General features: G+C 40.6%; 1 long non-coding RNA gene across 16 annotated transcripts in view; it reads left to right on the plus strand.

Annotated features, from left to right (window-relative positions):
- The window catches only part of LOC119708566, a 119,252-nt gene that overhangs the window by 18,560 nt on the left and 77,451 nt on the right, over positions 1-23,241 (plus strand). For all 16 annotated transcript variants that reach the window (XR_005259108.1, XR_005259116.1, XR_005259117.1 and 13 more), the window contains exons 2-3: positions 1,966-2,085; positions 17,217-17,480. This is a non-coding gene — a long non-coding RNA (uncharacterized LOC119708566). The remainder of the gene's footprint in view (positions 1-1,965; positions 2,086-17,216; positions 17,481-23,241) is intronic.

Below are 23,241 nucleotides of genomic sequence, written 5' to 3' on the forward strand. Positions count from 1 at the left end.
GATCAGTGGCTAGGATTTGATGTGGTGTTGGCTGTAATCTTCATTTAATCTGTTTGTTGGTGTTCCACAGTGTTTGCAAATAGCTTTTCTTCTACTTGTCTATATGTGTTTACTTAAATTCTGATGTGCAGTGTCTGTGTCAGGTTGAGTAATATGGAAATTAGTCTAATTGATTTAAATAGTTTGTAGACTGCCCATGTTGCTGAGGCAAGCTGTTACCTAATAAAGACTTTGGAATCTGACTCTTTCTGTATAGAATCATTATTGATATCACACATGCAGACAAAGATGATAACTGAAGCATATGCTTCAAATAAAATGACACAAGAAAATGAAAAATGGTTTCAAATTTGAAGTTACTGAAGGATGCACGGAAATAACACCAGATGGAGAGAAAGAGAAACTAAGACAGAGATTATTAATAAGTGTGGTGTGTTGCTGTGGTATAGAATAGAATCCTACAGGCTTTCAGTGTATGAATCTTGTTACTTTGGTTATAGTCCCTGTGATGTGTAAAAGTGAAAATGCATCATTTCACTCCTCCAAAGTAATAGTCCCTGAGGCTACAAAAAGTAGCACAAGCCAGTTCAAAGTCACTTTCGAAAATGTACTGATAGTTTTGCCATGGTTGATGGTCAAGATTGAACTGTATCTTCCTGAAAAATAATGTTTCTGGAATTAATGTGATTTTATATCTCTGGCTTCATAAACTACTGCTGGGGGACATTTTCCTCAATATTGAAACTTGTTTCTGTAGTTCCATTTTGTCAGACTAAAAAGCAAACCACTGAATCTCCCTTTGATAAAACACTTGGTCTGGAACTGTTGCGTTGTTGCTTTGTCAGAATTTCTGTGTGGGAACACCCTGGTTCACCTTCCCCCCAGTGTCTGTGTCTAACACAGTTTAATTCTTCACACATTTCTTTCATCTTTGCAGCAAATCCTGCAGTTTACTTTTCCTGCAGGCTACAGTTCCTGTCCATCCATCTGTATTCCCATCAGTTCAGTTGACTTTATCATTATTTTTCGTGGAATCAGTCTCTGCCTTCTAACAAAAACTTGGTGTTCTGTATGAGGCCCTCAGTTGTTGGAAAACAAGGATCCAGCCTGGTTCCAAGCTCTTGAGGATCTGTTCTGACTCTGTGGACAGGACTGGGCACTCTGCAGGTCTCGAGCTTCAGCCTCTTGAGTCAATTAATTCTTCATCATTTGGGCTAAATTGACAGGGTTTGTCAGGGCACTGTTTTATTTTCTGACCTTGCAGAGATTTTTCTGTATTTTGCAGAACTTTCTAGAAGTCTGGAGTATGACCTGACTCGGCAAAGTAGTTGAAGTTCTTTTTATTTCCTGCAGAAGTTTTAATGACTGAGGCTTCTCAGTCTGTCTTTATGATTTTTAAAAAGACCTTTTAATCACTCATCCTAAAAATAGCCTGGAATACTGCAAACAGTAATTGATGTATGAGCAGAAACACTGTATGATGTCATTAGAGGTCTGTGCTGGTTTTCTGAATGATCTAATTTGAATTTGGGAACATGAGACCTCATATTACTACCTAGAGGAAAGATGGATGAGGATCGTTTTTAATTTTACGAGGAGAATGAGGATGTGGCTGTAACTCTGAATTGTAGGATGTTAAAAATAAGGGTTGGATTTTGTGTGGGGGGGGGGGGTTTCCCCCAAAAGCTGGGTGAAATGCTGTGTGCTGAGGAGTTACACTAGATTACTGGAATAAGACAAGTTGATCTCAGGATGAATAAATATTGAAGTACATTTCTTGTTCATACTGGGGAACAGTTGATGGTGCTGTCAGTGTTAACACAGAGAATAACTATAGTAACACAGAATATTTGCAGTGTTGTAGCAAAGCAGAGTTTTGATTATTCAGACCCTTTAAATTAAAAATTGCTTTGTAAGTTACGTTCAATTAGACACATCAGTTTGATCAGGTTTTTTGTTTTACAGCAGAGATTCTTAACCTTTGACCAAAAGCGAGTCCTGTGGAAGTCATTCAAGGCGGCGCATTAAGATAATCATTCAGATTTTGAGAGCAATGAAAACAGATCAATACTGACTTCTTGTTCCGTGAGTAGCAGCAAATTAAATCCTCATAAACTCAGCTGGGAGACTCAGAGATGGGCAGCTGGGGAAGCAGGAGCAGGGCAGGGCAGGATGGAGGGAGGCAGGAGGTTACAGCAGAGGGGCAGACTCTTCAAAAGGAGCAGTGCAGATGGCACCGGTGCTGTGACTGTTGGTATTTCCAGCCTGCCACATGAGGATCCTGTGTGCAGTTACCTCTAGGAGTGTACTCACACGTGAAATCCCAATTCCTGCAGCCTTTAGGCTCTGTTACGACAGATTTGCCAGACTTGGTGTTTTGCAGCCCCGTGAGGTGTTGCAAGGAGCAGATCAGGGATGAATGAAGCAGCTCTCTGCCTTCACCTTCCCAGGTTGATAATGTGAGATGGGGGAAGGAGCTGCTGAACAGAGACAGGGGCTGAGGAAGTTCTGACGTGCTGAAATAGAGGGTTGCTATTGATCAGCTTTTCTCAGCTGGTTGCCAGAACTGCAGTGCTTTTCCCAAGTTGTTGTAGGTTTGTTTCCAGAATATACCAAGCATGAAGCACTTTGCTCTAATCAGAAGACCAACAACAAAAAAAAAAAAATCCCCAGCTAAAGGGGAAGGCTTTCCTTGTCTGCACAACTCCTCAGGATTTTAGCTGTTGTTTCAGTGAATAATCAGATGTGGTACTTGTTTGCCTTGGTGTAGAAGTGCATTAGTGCTGGTGAAAAACTGTTTGGAACACGATATTGCCAAGATTGGCATGTTTTACATAGCAAAGGTGGACAGAATCAGATCCTGTTATTGTAGTGTGATTTGTTGTAGTTCCTCTGTAATTATTGCCAATTTCTGCTAATATAAGCCTAAAAGTAAGCAGCCAGTTTTGCATAACTAACAAAATTTTCAAGAAATCATCTGCATTTGGTTTTTTGAAAATTCTAAGGATAAAGCAGAAATTCTAGAATTGATTTTACCATCATAACAAACAATCAAAGGGTTATATCAACTATTCTCCAGTAGTAAATGTGTCTTTTTTGCTGTTCTCAATATCTGATAATTCTTTACCCTCCTGCTTTACATTAAAATCTTTTTGTTTTCACCCTTTAGCCTTCTTTTAAAAACTAGTAATGGCTTTAGTTGCTAAGTGGGTTTTCTGATTTTAAGTGCCACAGGTGGCAGCAGTATTGGGATACTGGGTGAGCTTGGGAATGACAAAGAACTGTGCATTGTGTAGTTGTCAATGTTAGAACATGATCTTTTGTTTTGACCTGAAGGATTTGTTTTAACAGGAAAGCAGTTTCTGTGCCTTTGGTGTCTGCATTGTCATGTAAATAGTTCTGGGAGCTGCAGCAGAGAAGTTCATGCTCTCAGGGGCTTTACCCAAATCCATCTGTTGTGCAGTTCTGATGGAGATGCAGGGTGCAGGAGGGGGGATCCAGGGTGCAGCAGGGGTCCCTTGGATGGCAGGGGAGTGTTTTTACACTTGTTTTTTTAGCTGTCTTACGGGAAATGGATGCTGCAGCCCAGTGGAGTTGGCTTATTGAAGATGAAAGGTAATTGAACCAACATGGGATTAAATAAGGCTTTTCCATCTCTCCATGTGACCTGTCTTAACAGCTTTTAACCAAACAGTGGAAAAGTACAGAGTGTGTCCGTGGCCATTTGGCAGTCAGTTTCTCCAGACACAATTTCCAGGGCCTTTGGTTGTTGCCTTCATTTGCTTCAGTCGGTTTGTTGAATTTGATAACAGTATTTGATGTTATTTGATAACAATATTTGATGTTATTTGATAACATATTCTTCAAGTTTGAATCGAAACAGAGAGTGGCACAGCAGAGAAGAATGAAGGAAGGCATGCACTCTGTATAATGTGAATAGAATAGAAATAAAGAAATAAATTCTTTTGTGAAAATGGTGGCTGGGGTCTGCTCAGTGCACAAGGGCTGGTCAAGTGTGGGTTTCTTTCCAACAGAAACAGTGGAAATTGATATGCAGAGAGTTTCCCAACTCCATTTATTCTCAGTTATCTCAGAGCTGTTGGCCACTAAGGGTGAAGCCTGCTCAGCTTGCTTAACCACAGTACTGATAAATTCCAATGGAATTATGGCTCTGTGTTTCCAGAAGATGCCTGGAAATTTCTTGGGAGAGGAAGATGACTGACATAAATGGATCTGAACAGGAAAGGAAGGATGTTATTCTTGGTGTTGTTCAGGGTGTTTTTCTCTTCTGTGGAATACAGTTGAATCAGTAACAGGAATGACAAACTAGGAAGCTTGGGAGGGAGTGCAGTGATCAGGCCTGATAGTGCAGGCTTAAGGAATCAAATCCCTTGCTGACAACAGGTCTACATCAGTGAAGTGCATGTTAAAACAGCCCAGGAGCCTTTCTGGATCTCAGTGTGGCAAAGACTCAGCAGTAGGTAATTTTGTTTTTTGGTTAGAAAACTTAGGAGCTGATTAATATTTATTTGTTTGTTTGTTTGTTTTGGGTTTTTTGTGTGTGTTTTGTTTTTTGGTTTTTTTTTGTTTTGTTTTTTTGGGGGGTTTTTTTGGGTTTTTTGTTGGGTTTTTTTTGTGCTCTGTTTTGGTTTTTGATCCAAATGCTGACTAAAGCAGTATTAGTTGTTTCAATCTTGCATGTTGTGTTATGTGGGTAACAATATTGTGTAATTATAAGACATAGGTCACTGACTGATGTAAAGATCAGGTGAGGGGAGCTGCTCTATACTGTGAAAGAGAGAAATTGTGCTTTGCTACATCCATTTAATTTATGTTTCCTCCACTCACAGCATTCCAGTGCTCTCCATGTGTTGCTAGCATTGATCAAGCAGGGATCCTTCCGCAGTGAACAGCTCAGACCTGGCTTTTAAAAAAGAAAAGGAATTTTCTTGTGTTTTTTAAAACATGTCTATTTCAAAAAGGTTCTTGTCTATCTGTTGTATCCTCTCCAGGTATAAAAGACTCAGCAGTTTCAGGAAATAGAATCAGAATGTGATGGTTCATTTCTCTCATAGAAAGATGATATTTCATCTTGTCAACAGGGGGAGGTTGTGGTCACACCAGGAGGGCAGAATGTCTTTGTCCTCAGCATCATTTCCTTCGCTGATGACCACGGGGTCACTGTGTCTTTAATTAATATTCTGGGCTTGTGTGTATAATTTTTGATACCAGAAGTACAAATCTTCCTTTTGCCAAGTGTTTAATTTTTTTGGACAAGAGCTTTACCTTGAAACCACCTAGAAGAAACTCAAGAGTTGCCAACAAGATGAATCCCTGCTGACTCCAGGAACAGCAGTGTCAGGGAATGACTGATCTGAGCAGGTCACTCTGGACTTTACAGTCTGTGGAGGGCTGCCTTAAGAAGTTTAGGATGGGATTCCTCATTTTCTTGTGGAGAGAACTGGATTTAGTGAAGTTAATCATAATTTAAGCTCTGCTTGTTTAAGAAGACCTCTTTTACCTACAGGGACACACCTGTACAGCTGTTACTTGGTGTGGACGATTGAGATAAATCCCAATATTCTGTGATTTGATTGCTGTGCTTTGTAAGAAATAAGGGTTTATTACAGATGTGGTGTTTTTCTGTGAAAATCTGTAGAATCCAGGTCTTTTGTCTCTCAAAATGAAGACAATATATGCCAAAATACACTTTTGAAGGCACAGTTGAAAATTATTAACATTACACTTCTCCTTTTTTAACATATGTGTTGATTTAGACTCTTTCTTGAGTTGTAAGAATTGAGTCAAGCAGTTGGAGGGGAATGTACTGGGTTAGAATAAAATCAGTCTGTCAGGTGTGGATACATAATAGACACCATGGTGCTACCTTGGCCACTTTGTCATTAAAATCCCAGAAATAGTCCTGATGAGTTTTATTCTGTTCTTGTAATCAGACTCTGCAGTGCAGTTGACCGTAGTCTTAAAATACTTGCATGGGTTGAATAAGAGGTGCAGAATTACGGGGCTGTGCTCTGATGGTCCCAAATTATTTCACCATCTCTGGACGTGTCGCCTGCTGTTCAAATAATGGGAGGAAAAGTAACAATTGAGTCATACTGGTGGAAATTGGAGATTTTATTGGAAGGCTTAGGTGGGCACTAAGTGCCCTGCTGGAAGGATTAGGTAGGATTTTTCCCACTTGGTGCTTGCTTTACACCCAGGCGTAAATGTTAGCGTGGAATAGAATATTTCAGTTGGAAGGGACCTGCATTGATCATCTAGTCCAGCTGCCTGAACAACTCAGGGCTTGCTAAAGGGGTTGAAGCTTCCAGGTCATTGATAATTGCATTGAACAGGACTGGCCCTGGGGCTCATCCCTGAGGAGCACTGCTGGTGACAGTCCCCAGGCAGCTAGCTGGAACCTCTTGGAGATCTGCCCTTCAGCCAGTTTGTCACTCAGAGCACCCTGAATTTGCTCATCTTACAGTGGGGACAACTTGTCCAGATGGGTGCTGGGAGTGCCAAAAGCCTTACTAAAATCCAGAATAACCAAATCCCCTTCCTCCCCTTCATTCCCTGGGCAGTAGACCTTATCACAGATGGTTATCAAATTAATTAACCTTGTGTTGACGGTGTCTGACAGAGATATTCTTCAAAAGACCCTCAGCAGCACCCATTCTAATCCTCTCCATATTTTTTCCAGGAGCTCAGGTCAGACTAACAAATCTTGTCCTGTTTTTGGCTGGGATGGAGTAATTTTCCCTAGTAGCTGGTACAGTGCTGTGTTTTGGATTCAGGGTGAGAATAGCATTGATAACACACTGATGTTTTTGGTTGCTGCTGAGGAGTGATTATTCCAAGTCAAGGGCTTTCCAATTTCCCAGGCTCTGCTGATGAAGACATCAGTGGGACAGTGGCCCTGAAGTGGCCAAAGGGATATTCCATACCACGGGACATCATGCCCTGTGTATACACTGGGGGATGTTACCCAGGAGGAGTCAGTGATATTTTGGGATGTGCTGGGCATCAAGTCACTGACTGGTGACTTGTGCATCACTTGTTCTCTCTCTTTTTATTATCTCCCTTCTCATTATATTATATACTATTATTATAATGATAGATGACTTCATTTAAATTATTAAACTGCTCTTATCCCAACCCACTTTTTAACTTTTCCCAGTTCTCCCCATCCCCCTGTGCTGGGAGCAAGGGGCTGTGTGGAACTTAGCTCCCGGCTGGCATTAAACCACAACACTTCGTGGTGTAAATTCTTCTCCAGTTATTTTCTGCACAAGTGGATGTCTCTTGCAGATAGTTTAATTACCATGGATTATTTTAGGTATCATATTGATGACATGGGTGAGCAGAAGGAAAGGGAATGGGGTTGTCATGACTACTGTGGTTTTTGGTGTTTTTTTTAATTTTTGTGCTTCGATTTTAAAATATTTTTATCTCTAAATTTTTAGGGATAAGTAATGTCCTTTGCTGATTGTAAATTACTGGTCGTACTTCAGACTCCAGTAATTCTAGCAGAAGCAGTTTTTCAAGACATTTTTTCCTGGAAATCAGGAAAGGATGAAGAGAAAGAGCATTCTCTTGGCAACTTATATAAAAGAAAACTGGGTTAGCTTAATGCTCATGTAATAGTTGAGTATAACTTACTGTGGTGCTCACAAAAGGGCTTGATTTGTTTCAAATCAAGTGATTTTGTATAGAATTTTGCTAGAAATTTTTTTAAATGTTGGTAATTTTTGCTTGAACTAGTAAATTCCTGCAAGCTTGCAGCTACTACTACTAACAATAATTTCATTGTTTTATTTAAATCAATATAATTATTTTTCCACGAGGAGATCTTGCAGTGCTCATGCCTCAGTTGTGGTCAGGAATGAGTTTCTCTTGTGGAGCTGCTTTAGGCCTTTAATTATTTTATAGCAAAGGGAAAACTGATGCAATTTTAAGGTATTTTCAGTCATTCCAAGGGTAAATGAACTTCTTCATGACTAATTAAGTAAATATTTCTCTAATGTGCAAGAGTGGGTGTCTTTTTTGTTCTGGGTGTGTTCATTCTTGACCTTTGCATTACTTGGACCATAAACACAGTAATTCAGGGACAGAATTTCAGTGTTTTCAGCACTCATCATGCAGGGATCCTTCCACAGTGAACAGCTTTTAAAAAAGAGAAGGGATATTCTTGCATTTTTAAAAACATGTCTATTTAAAATTAAAAAAAAACCACCAAAAAATAAACCCCAAAAACCCACGAAAAAAACCAAACCTTGCTTGGATTATCCCTAAACATACATATTTATGTGATTATTACCTACACAGTTCCCTCCTGAATTTGATTGATGCCTCTGGCCTCCTTTATGTGCTTACTCAGCGACAGCAGTGTCTCTGCTCTGATTCCCAAGCTGGTTTTAGCTCAGGTTGGTGATATAACCAGATCACTCCAAGCTGAAAATGGGTTCATTTGTCCTGTTTCTCAGCCCTTGCTGAATTGCCTGGTACATGAGTAGGCTGCCACTTGTCCCCCTGGCTTGTTCAATCTCTTCCTTAGACAGTCTGGCAGTCAGTGTTGGATTTAAACTGCAGAAAAAAAAATTGTTTCTCAGTCATCCTTTGGTTGCTGGTATCTCTTAACTGGGTGGTTTTGTACTGGAGCTGATAATTTAAGGTATTAATTTTCTGAAAGACTGAAATCCTTTTTTTTTTTTTTTTTTTTTTGGGTAATTGGAAACAACACTGAATTTTTCTTTGTTTTTTGTGAAACCTAGTTAATATTATTGACTAATACAAATTATAGGATGAGGAATCTCCAGCAGTGGATTTTCATGCTGACTGTGACAAGCAGCTCGCTCAGCTGAGGAGCTTAAATCCCACACCTGAGCTACTTAAAGGAGCAGATCTAAACAGAGGCTGTGAATTTGCAGGAAGTGTAAAAGGACTTCAGAGCCTCTTGTGGCTGAAGATATTTCTGTGCAGTGTCTTCCTTTACACTTGGTTTTTAAGGTGTGTAAAGCCAGAAGCATCAGGCGTGAGAAGTGATGGGCTTGGCTCTCCCAGCACTGCATCCCCATCCTGTGCATCCATGGCTGTTCCTGACCACTCTTCCCCAAACCACAGTCTGTCTCTGCATGCTGGATTTAAAAGTGCAGTGTGCCCACGGTGGTGACAAATTCCACTTTCCTGGTCACACTGAAAGCAGGAGAGAATTGGAAAAAAAATCCTGATTTTTTTTTTTCCCCCTGCTTGTTTTATTTCTACTTCTCTGACAGGTGTTGCTATGTATGTCAAGGATCTTGTAGTTAAACGAGCACAGTCTTTATTTTAAAGTGAAAATAGGATTTTGGCAGAAGTTGGCAGCACTGGAAAAATGCTCCTACTTGCCCTGAGCGGATTGTTTCTTTCCAGGGGGTGTGTGTATGTGACAGAGGCTGGAAGAGACAGGGATGAGTGTGTGTGGGCATTGGCAGCAGGCCACCCTCTCCAGGCCATGCTCTGTATCATCCCTCCCTCCTCCCATTGCCTTGCAGAACGTATAGGCTCAGCTATATAAAATAATACATTTATTTCAAAATTGTGTTAAATGAGCTCATCTCAGTCACTCAGCAGTTATGAAATCCTGCCAAGTGCTACACGTCTTGTAAATTTAGAGGGTTTTTTTTTTTTTTTTTAATTTGCAAAGGATGAAATACTACACAAGTTACTGAGGCAGAGAGAAGGCATCTTCCTTCACCCGTAACATACTGAGGCACGAAGAAGGATGCCGAAAGCCAAGGTTTCTCATTTGACCCTCCTCCTCAGAGCTCCTGAACGTGAAGATTCCCAGCTCACAGAAGCTGTCTGCTTGTGGCAGGCAAAATTATCATTTCTTTGCACTCACAGCTGAAGGTTTTGATGGGGTTGGTGACCAGCTCTAGCACAGCACAGCTCCTTCTCCTTTTCCTTCTCCTATTCCTTCTCAGTCATCACCAGCTTGGAACCAGGAACGGGTGAGACTTCTGCTGCTTCCCTCCTAACGAGGTATGAATTCCAGATCAAATGTTAAGAGCTGCTTGTTTCTACGTGAAGAAATCAGATTCAACCCCTGGATTTGTTCCAAGCAGGGATATCATTACATTTGACTCTTGTGTTTGAAACTGTTAAAGCCTGCTGATCTGACACAGCTAGGGATGGAACTAAAATATATCAGCGTTTCAGAGATGGGAGGCAGAAGGAACTGCTGGGTAATTTAGTCTGACATTTAGGGTGTTGCAGGTCATTACATGTAACTGTTACTCCCTGTTTTGAGCTCAGTAGCTTATGTTTGACTGAAAAATTGAAAAATTTACAGGCATCTGCTGAAAATGCTTTTCAGAACGGCAGGCTGGTTTAATTGGGAGTTACTTAGAAATGAGGATTTCACTATCTCTCTTAGTAGTTTGTTCTATGGGACAGTGTGCTTGCTTCTTTCTCTTTTTTTTTTTTCCTTTTTTGTGTTTTGCTGCATTTCTAACTTGGATATGCCTAATTCTCTGTAGTTTCATGGGGATTTTAAACTGGCACAAACCAGCAATCAGCATCCCCCAGTTCCTGCCTGGATCCCAGCTGGCACCTGGCTTAGTGCTCCTATAACCATGGGTGAATCCACTGCAGAACCAGCCACAAAAGCAGCAAAATCAGATTTCTCCAGGGTCAGTACCAACATCTAGATCATGGCACAGCTGCATGAAGGGGAAAGAACAGTCAGGGATGAGCTATGGGTAAAGGTGGCTTCAGCAGCAGGTGGTCAAGCCGTGGAGTTGCTGTCAGCTGTTGGTTCTTGGCCCTTTTCTGGTGGGAATGATGTTGGTTCTTGGCCCTTTCCTGATGGGAATAGTGGTGCTTTGTGTTGCTGTGCAGCCAGCAGGGTCTGTGGGTTCATCCTCTTGCCGTTAAACACCAAAACTTCGCAACCAGGTGTGCGCCAGAATGCTGGAATGAAAAAAAATTACAGTTACTTGATGTAGCAAAAGCTGTTCAAGTGTTATCCAGGTATTAATGTTTACCTTGTTGTTGAGTTTTTAGTATCTGTGTTGTAGTAATTGGTAACTATACACAAGGGAAAAGGGCTTTGGATTTACTGGAGGGCTTATATGAGGCAAATTAGTCTGAGTGTTGGCAGGTAGAATGTGGAAATTCTCAGTATGTCATAGCTGTTTTTAGTAAAGATTTTTTCAAAAAATAAACTCTGCTTTAAAGATGCAAATTGATATTTATCTTAAGACCAGATGTTGAACAGTATTTAGTGCTAAACCAGGTGACCTTCAAACTAAATAGTTTTGTTCTCTCAACAGAATGATTATTTTTCTGAGGAGAGCATTTGGTGAGAAATCTCTGTGCCAGCTCTCATGCTTTTAATACTTTATCTTGGTTTGTAGTAAGAGGAGAGCATCTTTAGCCTGTATAAGTCTGAGATTTACATCACACTAACATGGTTTTAGTTTATTGTGCTTTCTCTATTCTGAGGAGGGTGAGGTTTTGTGAGATAGAGGAAGAAAGAGCTGAAATGTAAAGACCAAGATCCAAGGACAAGTCAACCCCAGCAACAGAGGATTGTGCAGGCTGAGCAAGGGAATGTCTGTCACCACCAAACACTGTGGAGTTACAAACTAGAAATTCAGAGTATGCCCATCTCCTGGAGCGTCACATACTGATGTTGTTCTCTGTAGATGGAAAATGATTTTTTCCAGATACTGCTGCAAGTGTTGACTGATAGTGGCTTTTTTTAGTACTGTCAAAATAATTTTTGTTGTTTTCACTTCAGTTTACCAGTAACTCTTACAGTAGTGGAAGTTGTTATATAAAATTGGCCTGTGTTTTCTTGCCAAAAGACTCCGGTGTTGTTTAAGTAATGGAGCTGAATGCTTGAAGCACAGAGTCACCATTCAGCATCCTGATTCCATGTCTCTCCTGGTAGCACAGAGCAGAACTTCCTTGTATTTAAGACTGAAAAGTATTCCATTTTCAGATGAATTTGGTTTTGCCTAATTTGTGAATTATTTCAGCAAGAGTTCACCTTCACAAGTTTCAGCTGGTAGGAATCTCATTTTAACCATGGGAACTGCTGAACTCAGCTTTACAGGCTTGTTTTGCAGAGGAGTCTTCTTTCCCCTTCCATTTTTGTCCAGGAGCTCCTGACAGCCCTGGTCATCAGAGCTGTTGCCATGACTCGTGTGGAAACCCTTTCCCTTGAGATCTGACCAAGCGTTCATTCAGCTCAAAAACATCTTTTAAAGTGACCATCTGAATTTGGGCTGCCTTAGTTGAAACTTATCAAAGTTGCCTGGCAACTCTTGTCCCAAGGATGTGCTGTACCTTGGCAGAGTTGGCTTCCTAGTTGGACTTGCAGGTCTTTTTCCAACCTAAATAATTCTGTGATTCCATTCTTCAGGTGTTCTTGTTGCTACTGACTGAGCCTCCAAACTTTGATGCCTTTCTTGCCTGTTTTACTTCCCTCTATACTTCATTTCTGGTTGGCATCTTACCCTGAGTAGTCCTGTCCCAGGAAGTGCCTTGTGTCCTGATTATTCTTTTTACCTGTATTTTGGAAAATCTTCTAGTTGAATCATTGGAAAAGCTTGCTTGGCTGAAATTTTTCTGGTAACCTGCAGTTTTTATGGGGGAATTACCACATTTCTCATTTAAAATTCTTACTTTAGGGTTTTATTGAAGACAGCAAAGGGTACCTTTTCTGGGTTATTTTTTTGGTTTGGTTTGGGTTTTTTTGTTCTGGTGGTTTTTTTTTTTGTGTGTGTGTGGTTTTGTTTTGTTTTTTTGGGGGGTTTTTTTGTTTCTTTTAAAAAAAAAAAGTTTCAGTATTAATTGTGCAGATGTGTATTACTGTGGTGAAGCTGTAAAGTAGCCAAGATGTGCTGATCTTCACTGGAAGTGGAATAGTTTAAAGAAGGCTTTGTGGTCTGCTTTAGTTGTTTATACAAAATAATGTAGGAGGAAGGTGCCTTTTTATTTACCAAGCATTTGCAAGTAAACCTTAAAAACCCATCACAGCAAATAGTAAATAATTTTCTTTACAATGCAGGGCCTCTTTTTTTCTGAAGAGATGGGATTCTTGCCAGCCTTCAAAGTTTTCAGAAGATTGCTCCTATTTTCTCCTTATTATGTGTCAAATTGTAAAGCATAAAAAATTGTTGACAAGCTTGAAAAAAAAAAGATATCCAAGATTGACACCTTTTGCTAAAATACCATTTAATTTCTTTTCAGGTAGAGAATAAGGGGTATTAGAAGACCAGACAACAGTGCTGAAATAGAAGTTGTTTGGGGTTTTTTTGGGGGTTTTTTGGGGTTTTTTTTGTTTTGTTTTGGTTGGGTTTTTTTTTTGTTTTGTTTTTTGTTTTGTTTTGTTTTTAGAAAGAATCTTAAATGAATAATTGCTTCTGGAACCTTACTGCAGTGGCTTTGGAGTTTTCCAAAGGAGGCAGTGGGACTCACTCTCGAAGCAGTTCCAATCTGCTGTTGTAGCTATGACTTACTACTGGTATACATACATATATAGTATTAGAAACATTGAATAAAAATGAACTTTTGTACTTGGTTCAAGCTGTCTGGGTGCCTTCTGGGGATGTAAAACTAGAGTTATCAAGGAAACATCAATTTTCTAGTTGGCTAAAAAAGATGGTTGTGGATCACTTCTGTGCATCAATTCTGAAGAATTAAAAAAAACCAAACAAACCCTTCAACTAGAGAAACCAAAAGCTTAAAGTAATGGTCATCTGTGTGTTCATTGAGCTGTGACTGAAGCCAAGAACAGGGCAAAGAGCAGTGCACTAAGAAGTCGTGGCTAAAATGTACCTGACGTGAACCAAACAGGAAATTCTGCAGAGAAAAAGGGGAAATAAGAACTTGGATCTTGTTAATTAAAGTTTTGGAAAGCTGACCTTTAGGACCTTTTTGAAAACTCCAGTGTGGGATGCATCACGACTGGTGTTGGAATTTCCTGTGTCTCTTCTGACCACAGTGGGGGGAAGATGTGTTTGCCATCAGGTGCCAGTCTCTGGTAGGAGGAGATGGAGCATTCCCTGAAAGTATCTGAGGGTATTTTTGGGAAGCAGCCTTGTGGAGGATGGGATAGAGACTGGTCAGAAAGGAGCCTTTGACAGGAATGGAGACTGAGGAGGGCAAAACCAGCAGTCTCTGGAAATGTTCAAACAGAGAAAGAAAGACTTATTTCAGGAATGCATAGGGATTTGTGAAATTAGGTTGTTAATGGATTGAGAACAAGTTTGGAAAAAAAAAAAAAAAAAAGAAAAACCACAATGGACCAGGGGAGTTACTTAAAAGTCTTTTATTCATCTTGCTTTTAATTTTGCTATTCACGAGTCCCATGTTTTATGTATTTTACTAATAACTCGGAGCTCTGGAGTTTACGATGCTTCTAGTGTTTAATGATGCTCATTCTGAAGGAGGGAGCAGAGCTCCTCCATCACTCAGTGACTCAGGGTCCCAGAGCAGGGGTGGGAGAGGCAAAATGTGAACCTTGAGGCAGCCCTAGGCCAGGAGGCTGGAAAGAAACAAAACCTGTGTCCTCTGAAGGCTGAGACAGAAGGTTTTGTTTGTATTTTGAAGAATTAGTAGCACTCTTCCACACAAGTCTGGAAAAGAATTGCAGAGTGTGACATCCCTTTCTTCCAGGGGTTGGTCAGAAACTCAGCTGGTGGAGCTCCATGTTGATCCAGGTGTGAGATGGATGAATGTTACAGAAAATAAAAGAAATCTAAGTCTTTCATTGAGTTCATCCCATGGCTACCATGCATTACTTCATATGAAAAGAGAGGAAATCTAAGATCCCAAGAATCCAGACAGATCACCAGACCGGCAGAGATGAAATTGGGATTAAGAAGTTTGAGCAGGAGGAACATGGCAGAGATAAACCAATGCACAGGTGGGGTCGCTCACAGAAACAGAATGTCTGAAGAGTGTGTGTTAAAATGAGCATATTTAGCATTAATACTTTGTTTAGAAGTTTCCAAAATACATACTAAAAAAAGGGAAAAAAGCTAGCAAGAGCTCTCTTACAGTCTTTAAAGTTACTTACTTGGTCTGAGATGGTGGGATGGGGAAGAGATGCAGTGGTTGCATCACCTCCTATAGATGAAGGCTTCAGAAATCAGCTGCTGAGGCATTCCTGTAGAAAAGTATAGGATTTAAATCAAGTTAGAAGACTTGCAACACTGCTTTTGACTTAATCTCAGGATGATACTGCTCTGAGAATGAGGCAAGTGAAAATGACAGGCATTGGTGCCTGTTGAGAACTGGATGCCCTGGTTTTCAGAACATCTCGGTGGGTTGAAAGGAACTAACACTGGGAAATTGGTCAAGCCTCAGATTTGGTCTGAGATAAAGTTCACCTGTCTGCCCTGTGAGAAAAAAACAAAATGGGATCATGAGTGCAGAGTGAGGATGTGCTTGAGAGTACTGGTGAGATGCCTGAGGCAGGGATGAAAAATCCACCTTTCCTCAGAGGAAAGAGCCATCTGTGATAAAAGGGTCATTCTGAGGTTTTGGAGACTTGGTTTGCCAGAGACACTTGAGGGAACTGGGGCAGAGGAAAGGTTTTCTCCTGCATTAGCAGGACATGCAGGAGGTTATAGCTGTAACTGGGAAGAGGAGAACAGAGAAAATGCTCTGCATTTTCCACAGTGTTTTAGAATGCCACTTCTGCAGGGAAAAGTCCCAAACCTGATGGGCTGAAAAGGAGGCATATTTCCCCTCCCAAAGTGTGGAGGTGGATGGCTGGATGGCCAGTGTGCCCTGGGCTGGTGGGATGAGGGAATTGGGGAAACTCATGCTTATCCTAAATTGAATCCAGACAGGATTAAACAGGTCTCACTTCTGGAACTGCTGGGAACAAGGGAAAGAAAATGCCAGCCTTTTAATGTAGTTTTTCAGAAACTTTGTCCATAAATGGGAAAATGAGGTGACTGAAAGAGATGTGGAGAGGGAAGCAAGAAAGGGAAAACTGTGGAACCCACCAGGATTTGCTTTGTCCTTGGTGGGATTCAGTGACTTGGAGAAAGAAGAGGGTTTCAGATTCTAATTTTTAATCAAGCAAGTTATTGAAGAAGGCAAGAAGGAGAGAGGGACCTGCCCTGGAAGGGCAAAGTGAGCACTGGGGAGTTCACTCAGAAACAGTTTTATTCTCTTACTTCACTGTAGGTTTTTTTTCTGTGCAATAAATGTATATTTAATCTAGTTGGTTCTAGTAAAACTCAGCTCTGGAATTAACAAACATGCTCTTGTGTCTTTTGGGTGCTTCATCATGGAAGGGTGGAAGCAAATCCACCTCTTACTGTTGAGGTGCTGCCAGGCAATTTGTGATAGCACAAATCCAAGCTCTTACATATGAGTGAGGTCGTGAGAAATCACTAACTTGGACATGCTAATCATATGAGTAAAGAGAGGGAGGCCTCTAAGTGCAGGAGGGACAATTTCCATCATGATGGATAGTTTTAATGAAAATTATTTTTTAAATCTTATGTTAATGTATTTTTTGTTTAAAATATGAAAATGGGGAAACAAAAAAGATTTTTGAAAAATTGAAATTTACAGTTTTGACCAGGAGCAGAAAGCGTAATAAGGTTTTTCTTGGTTTGGTTTTTGGTGGGTTTATTTATATATTTATGTGCAAATTAACAGCTTTTGATATGAGAAATCAGAGAGGGAAAAGGAAAACCTTATGTACTTTGAGACCAGTGACACGAATGCAGAATTGGATGCTTTGCTGGGCTTCTGGCTGTGTTTTAAGTAAAGAGAATTTTCCTAGCTTTTCAGGCTGAGTGAAGTTGGGAGCAGTTTGCTGTATGATACGGAATACAGTGAATCAGCATTCGCGATGGCAGCTATTTATAGTTACTCTATTTTTATTCAAAGCAAAACAATAGCACTGAATTTCAGGCAGTTGGACCAGACACTCAGGAAGGTCTCTCTGGAAGCTGAGGGGAAAATAATCTCATCTTGCTGGATCTTGAGGGCTGAGCTCGTGAGCTCTGCCGGCATCTCCGTTTCAGTGCCGTCCTCCGAAGGTGAAATCCGGGGCTGTGCTGGGGAGCTGCAGGAGCAGATGCCTCTAAAACGTGGTTTTCATCCACTGTTCAGGGGCTATCAGCCTTCCTTGTGTTTTCTGTTTGAAGGACTGAGCCATGTAATTAATGCCTGTTAATTTTAACCATCTCTTCCAGGTTTTCTGTGACTGTTCCACGTCCTCCTGCTGCTGCTGCAGCCAACGTGGATCCGAATGCCGTGGCTACAAAGGCTTGTCACTGTCTCATGCTGGGTCCCTCACATCCAAGAGCTACTTGGCAGTTTCCAAGGCAACCACCTGTGGAATAATTAAAAAGGATGAAGTGTTAGCGTGCCACATATAAGGAATTCTTGCCTGGAGAGAGCATTTCACTTTCTTCCGTCTTGAAGAATCAAAACGTGCTTCTGCCAGCAAAGTTAAGGTAGTACAATTAAAAAGTAATGGTTTATTTTTCTGGAAGTTTTGAGGTGGAGCAAGCCTGATATGGCTGTATGTTATACAGAAATGACCATGGTTCCTTCTGGGTTAATATCTTGGGTAGATTTAAATGGAAAATGCACGAGAAAGGTGGTGATGGGAAGGCAGCGATCAGCATTTTGTATTAGTAAAACACTTGCATGGACTGTTTTGCACTTCATGCCGTCTTCCCTCGGATGATTTGAAGCTGGGAAGCACTAAAATGGAGCATACATTAGTTGGAGCATAAATATAGGAAGTGCAGCCTTCATGCCAAGTACACTGAGATTTCTTTGGCATTCAGTGCAGTGTTAGATATAAAAGGAATCTAGGAGTGGGCTCACTGCAAAATGACAGTCGGAATCAAAGCTTGATCTTCATCCCAGAGCTTAAAGGGTGGGCAGTGAGTAAGTCCGTGCTGAACCAAACTGATAATCAGGTTTAGCTGCTTCAGTGAAGCAGCAGCTAAAACCATTTTGAAGTCACATATTCCCAGGTTCAGAGCTGAAATTGCACGGTGGGAAAAAACCAAATATTAAGCAAAAGAAGCCTGTCAGAATAACAAAAAATGGCAAATTCAGTTCTGAGAGTTTGGAACGTTGCTTCAGAAGTTGATGGCAAAGGTGTTAGACTTCAGATAACTGGAAAAATTCTTCTCCAAGTATTATATGTTACTGGATGTATTTGCTCATTACATCTTCCTTCTCTGCCAGTCATTCAAATATAGTTGAATAGAAAAATATTATTCATTTCTGACAATGGAGTTAAATGGAGAAAAACCACATTCCCATTCTTCCCATAGTCCAAATAACTGCTCAGTTAAGTCTGGTTACCTTGCCTGATGCTCTTGTACAGTTAATTTTAGGCGTGATGCTTTTGTGTAATTTATTTTAAGGGGGGAAAAAAAAAGAGTCCTAAATTTTGAAGTAGAAATATTTGGGATGCCATCTGGGCTTTACATAATAAATTTTTCCTGCCAAAATGTTTGTGGGATTCTGTTGGGATGTGGATGGGATTTCACATTCCATCCCTTTCCACAGCACAAGAAGATCATTGTTTTTTAGATATGGTGGGTCCAAGAAGAAATAAGAATTGTGTGATGGCAGCTCTGTGATCTGAAGGAATACAAATAGAATATATCTAGTGATGACTCTTCACCTTTTACAGATGTTACCTAATTTCAACAGCAAATATTTGCAGGTACCAGCTGAGTACAGCTGCAGTTTTCCACCCTGATGCTTGATTTCCTGTCCATTGGTTGGTTGTCACCACGTCTTAAATGCCAAAATGGTTTTCTTTCTGCAGTAATTCTTCAGCCTGTTAATTCCTTTCAGTATGGAGCTGAGGAAAGTGGTTTTTCCAGGCAAATCCTGTTTTCACATGTGGAAGGAGTGTGCTGGCAGAGTGAGGACGATGCAGAATTGAGACACTCTGTAGGGTAGAATGAAGGTGGTTGGTGTGTGTGGATCCAGATCCTTGATCTTTCAAGCAGCATCAGTAACTCTCAAAGATGGAATTGGGTGCTTGTGAAGGAGCACACGAGTGTATTTGTGGATCCCTGATGTAGTAGCAATCAGGCACAGTAATGCAGGATTCCCAGCAGTGTACACAGAGGAGTTTCAGCTTGGATGCTTCTACAAGACTTCCCAAACACATACAAATATTTCCATTTTTCTGTTTCACGTCAAATGCTGTGGGTGAGGTTTTTCTCATGAAGCTTAAGTGTCCAGGTGCTGCTGAAGCCACAGGGAACAGCTTCCTGACAGTTCCTATTCCAGACCCCCTTGAAGGGGATAACTTGTCTCTAAAAAGGTACCTGTAGAAATGAAACCATCTTTTCCATGGGTAGTTCTGCCTGGATTTAGATGATTTAGCCCAGGTGGCAAACCTTCCAGGAACTTCCAAGTTGGCAGTTAGATATATTTGTATATAAAATCACTTAATCTGTCATATTCCACTCCTATTCCAGACTTTCCAGAGCTGAGTGGAGTTGCACTTGATCACTGGTTCAACCCCTTACTCATCCTTCTCTTCCCAACTCGGATATTTGACCCTGTCAGTTTTCCCAGCCTTCATCTGCAAGCCTGTGCTTCAGTGTCAGGGGTAGTGAAGAGCCCCACAGAGTTTGTTAACATAGTTTGTAAGAGAAATAAAAACAACCATGCTAAATTTAGGCAGCTGTGCTGTGTGAAAGAAAATACAGTAACAGGCAAAATTGATTTCTGATGTTTTTTATATAGGTTACGTTTTAACAGTCTTTATCCCTGGGAGGTTTTACAAGACTGAAGGGAGGGAGTAGGTGGTTAGAGGCAGTGATTTGTTCAATAATTTTAATCTCTTAAAGTGATTCAATACCTGTTGACATAGAAGTTGTTTCTGTAGCCTTGGAGAATTAATGCTCTGTGCACCCAGAAAAGTAAAATTTTCTTTTGCATTCTCTTTCTGTGACAGAAGATTTGTTTTGCTCCATGTTGGAGTAACTTGGTGTCTTTTTGAGAGGAAAAAAATGGGAAATAGTGATATGGTAACTCTTTAAAATATTATTTTGATACAGTGGTTACTATTTTCCTATTTTTATACCATCAGGTTAACTGTATCAGGAGTGAGTTACACTGTGGTAGTCTAAAAGTGTCATTAAAATCCCCATTAATTTTATTAAATGAATTAGGACTGTTTCGTGGAACAGGTAGGACTTTTCATCTTCTTGCTTGGAAATCTAGGTGATTTTTGAAAGGGAGTTTTTTCTTCTAGCAAGAGTGGAAATGTAGGGGAAATTCGGGGAAAGAGCAATACGCTCAAGTCACCTTTATGGAAAAGGGAACTCAGATAATGAATGGACCCTTTTACTTAGGCTTGATTTTCCTTTGAGAAGGAGGGAACTGTTTTGCTGCACTTTGGTGGGTGGATGTTGTATGGGGAGCAAAGCTGCATTGCAGCTTTAATGCAAACAGAATTATCTACAGGGTGGCAGACTTTATGCTTAGGTACCTGATCCCTTCCCCCCCTCCAGCTGCTCCTGCTGGGCATTTTGGATATGCTTTTCCAGCATAGTTCAGATGATTTTCCCTGACAGACAACACAGGAAGTCTAGAATAGAATAAAAAAGTCTTGACAACTTGCAGAGAGGCAGTGAAGGTAGGAGGAGAAAAGCAGCTGTCATGTGCTGACCTAGAGCAGTGGTTTGTCTCCAGCAGTGGCCACTGGTGGGTTATCGAGGAGCACAGCAACAGAATGGGAATAGGATCCTGCTTCTGCACACCCTTCACTGTCCAGACATCTGCAGGACAGGGATTGACTGAGCTGGATGTATTTTGGGGTTTTTTTGCAGTGTTTATTGGACTTGTCTTTTGGAATTCATTAGTGAGAAGTAGTGGGAAGTGTAAAGCTCTGGGGCTCTCCAGCTTAACTGACACATCAGCCTGTTCAGTGAGGAACCATCTTCTTTTGTTAACTTTTGAGCCTGAACTCCATTCAAAATCCACTTCTTGCACTGGAAGAGGCTTAAGTAATTCATACATAACTATTTCCATTGCAACCATAGTTTTCTAGAGCTCAGCTTGCTGCAAGTGTTGAGTCAGTTCAAAGCCTGCTGACCTATATACATGAAATAGGGCCACTTGCCCCACTTCCACTCATCCTACTTCACACTTAATTTCATTGAGAGTCCTCATTAATTTCACTCCTGAATTTCATTTCAAGATTTTAATGTCCTGTGAGTTATCTGCACGCATTTCTTTTTGGTTTTCCCTACTTATTTACTGCCTTTGCTACTGTGAATAACTTTACTATCATCAGCAGATGTTGTCATCTCACTGTTGAGCCCTTTTCATGTCATTTATGAATTCATTGAACAGTGCTGGGAACAGATCCCAGCTCAGATCCCTGTGGAAAGAAGAGCTGAAATGGCACCAAGTCCTGCCAAAAGCAGAGTGGGTTTGCCCGCTTCTGCACGTGGCACAGCTGAATTTGTGGTAAAATCCCTGTGCTGTTTTGGTACACTTGTAGATGGAGTCACTGTAAAATACTTTGTAGGAATGGATAATAATATGTAAGATATAATGTCATTCTTCATCACAGAATCATTAAGGTTGGAAAAGACCTCTGAGATCACCAAGTTCTGCCCTGAAGTACCACCATATTCACCACTAAACCATATCCTCAAGTGCCATATCCATGCATTTTTTGACTCCACCACTTCCCTGGGCTGAGTGTTCTGGTGCTGTTTGTTATTTCATCTTTGAAAGATAAGGGTGGAGAAGGGATTCACCTTTTTGGATGACTGCGGATGATGTTAAATGTTTAAGAGGTCCATGCCTGCTTTGTTCACAGCATTTTTCATCGTCTGAGTTTTTAGTCTCAAAACCAACTTGGTTGGAACCTGCTGGTTTGTCACTCTCTGCATTGCCAGTAAATACTGAATAAGGGAAATCAGTTAACAGAATCAACCTCCACAATCATAAATACATGCTTGTTTTAGATGATGAGGTGTAGGAAATTGCCTGAGCAGTAGAACTGCCACTTCCTCTTGTTTTTCGACATTAACATAGCAAACATCTAATATTTGTAAAACTGGGCCAGATTTAAAGGATCTGTAGCATGAAATAACTTTTCCAGTGGTGTCCTGCAGCTGCAGCTTAGGGAAGTAGAGAGTTGAGGACATGAAAGTGCTGCACAAGAGTGCAGTGTCCCGCTGCTGCTTCCTCTTACCACCTCAGTTCATTCCTAGTTACTCCTGAAATTCTGTTTGCTTTTTCTCTGCTCCTGTTGTCAACCACTGTGAAAACTGTATTTTCTCAAAGCTATCTGCAGTGACTTCAAGGTCTTTCCTAATCAGGAAAAAAAACTAATTTAGAACCCCTCATTTTCAGTGTGTAGTTGGCTGCTTTTTTCTATATACAGGGCCTTAGAATTAATCTACTTGAGTTTCATCTTCTGTTTTCTCTCCCAGTCACGCTGTATAATAACTAGCTGGAAGAAAAGACTGAGGATAACTACTTTGATGCATTTACTGGTTTATCTGTAATAGACCTGTGACCTCACAGTGTGTCCTTTTCAGCATAATTTATTATTATTATTTATTATTATATGAATATATTGATTTTATATTATATAATATATAATATATATTATATATAATATATTGATTATATATATTTATATTGAATTATATGAATATATGAATATATTATTATATGAATAATTTATTATTCAGTTAAATAAGAGAGGTCTAACTCCAGACCTGTACAAGAGTCTGATTTTATGTGTGTCTATAAGGGCTTATGTTCTCTGCATGTAAATTAACTGTTGATTAATAGACCCTTCCTCCTCTCTCCTCTGGAGCTGAGTTTTCTTCAAGATCTTGTGGAGAAGTTGGTAATTTTTAGGGACTCCCAATATCCACGGAGCCCTTTCAGAGCCCTCCTGTGTGTGACCTGCAGACTGCTGTCCATCAGTTGGTATTTTTAATCATTTGGTTTCCTTAGAAATCTGGCTGTGTCCACGTGCTCCTGGCTGTGTAATTCCTGGTAGGCTTTGGCAGTGAGCAATGCCCAGCTTCCTGGAGATGATCCTCTTTCCTGCTTCTCTCTGCAGGCAGGCGCCAGAGCTGGAAGTTCCCTAAACTGTTCCGTCCTGAACACTGAGTTCATTTGGGTTTTCTTGTGGCAAAGAAGCATTTCTGAGGTTTTTTCCCCTTCCCCACAGCTTTGTCCTGTCGAGCCTTTTAT

This window comes from Motacilla alba, chromosome 1A (assembly GCF_015832195.1).
Source record: "Motacilla alba alba isolate MOTALB_02 chromosome 1A, Motacilla_alba_V1.0_pri, whole genome shotgun sequence".
Lineage (NCBI taxonomy): Eukaryota > Metazoa > Chordata > Aves > Passeriformes > Motacillidae > Motacilla > Motacilla alba.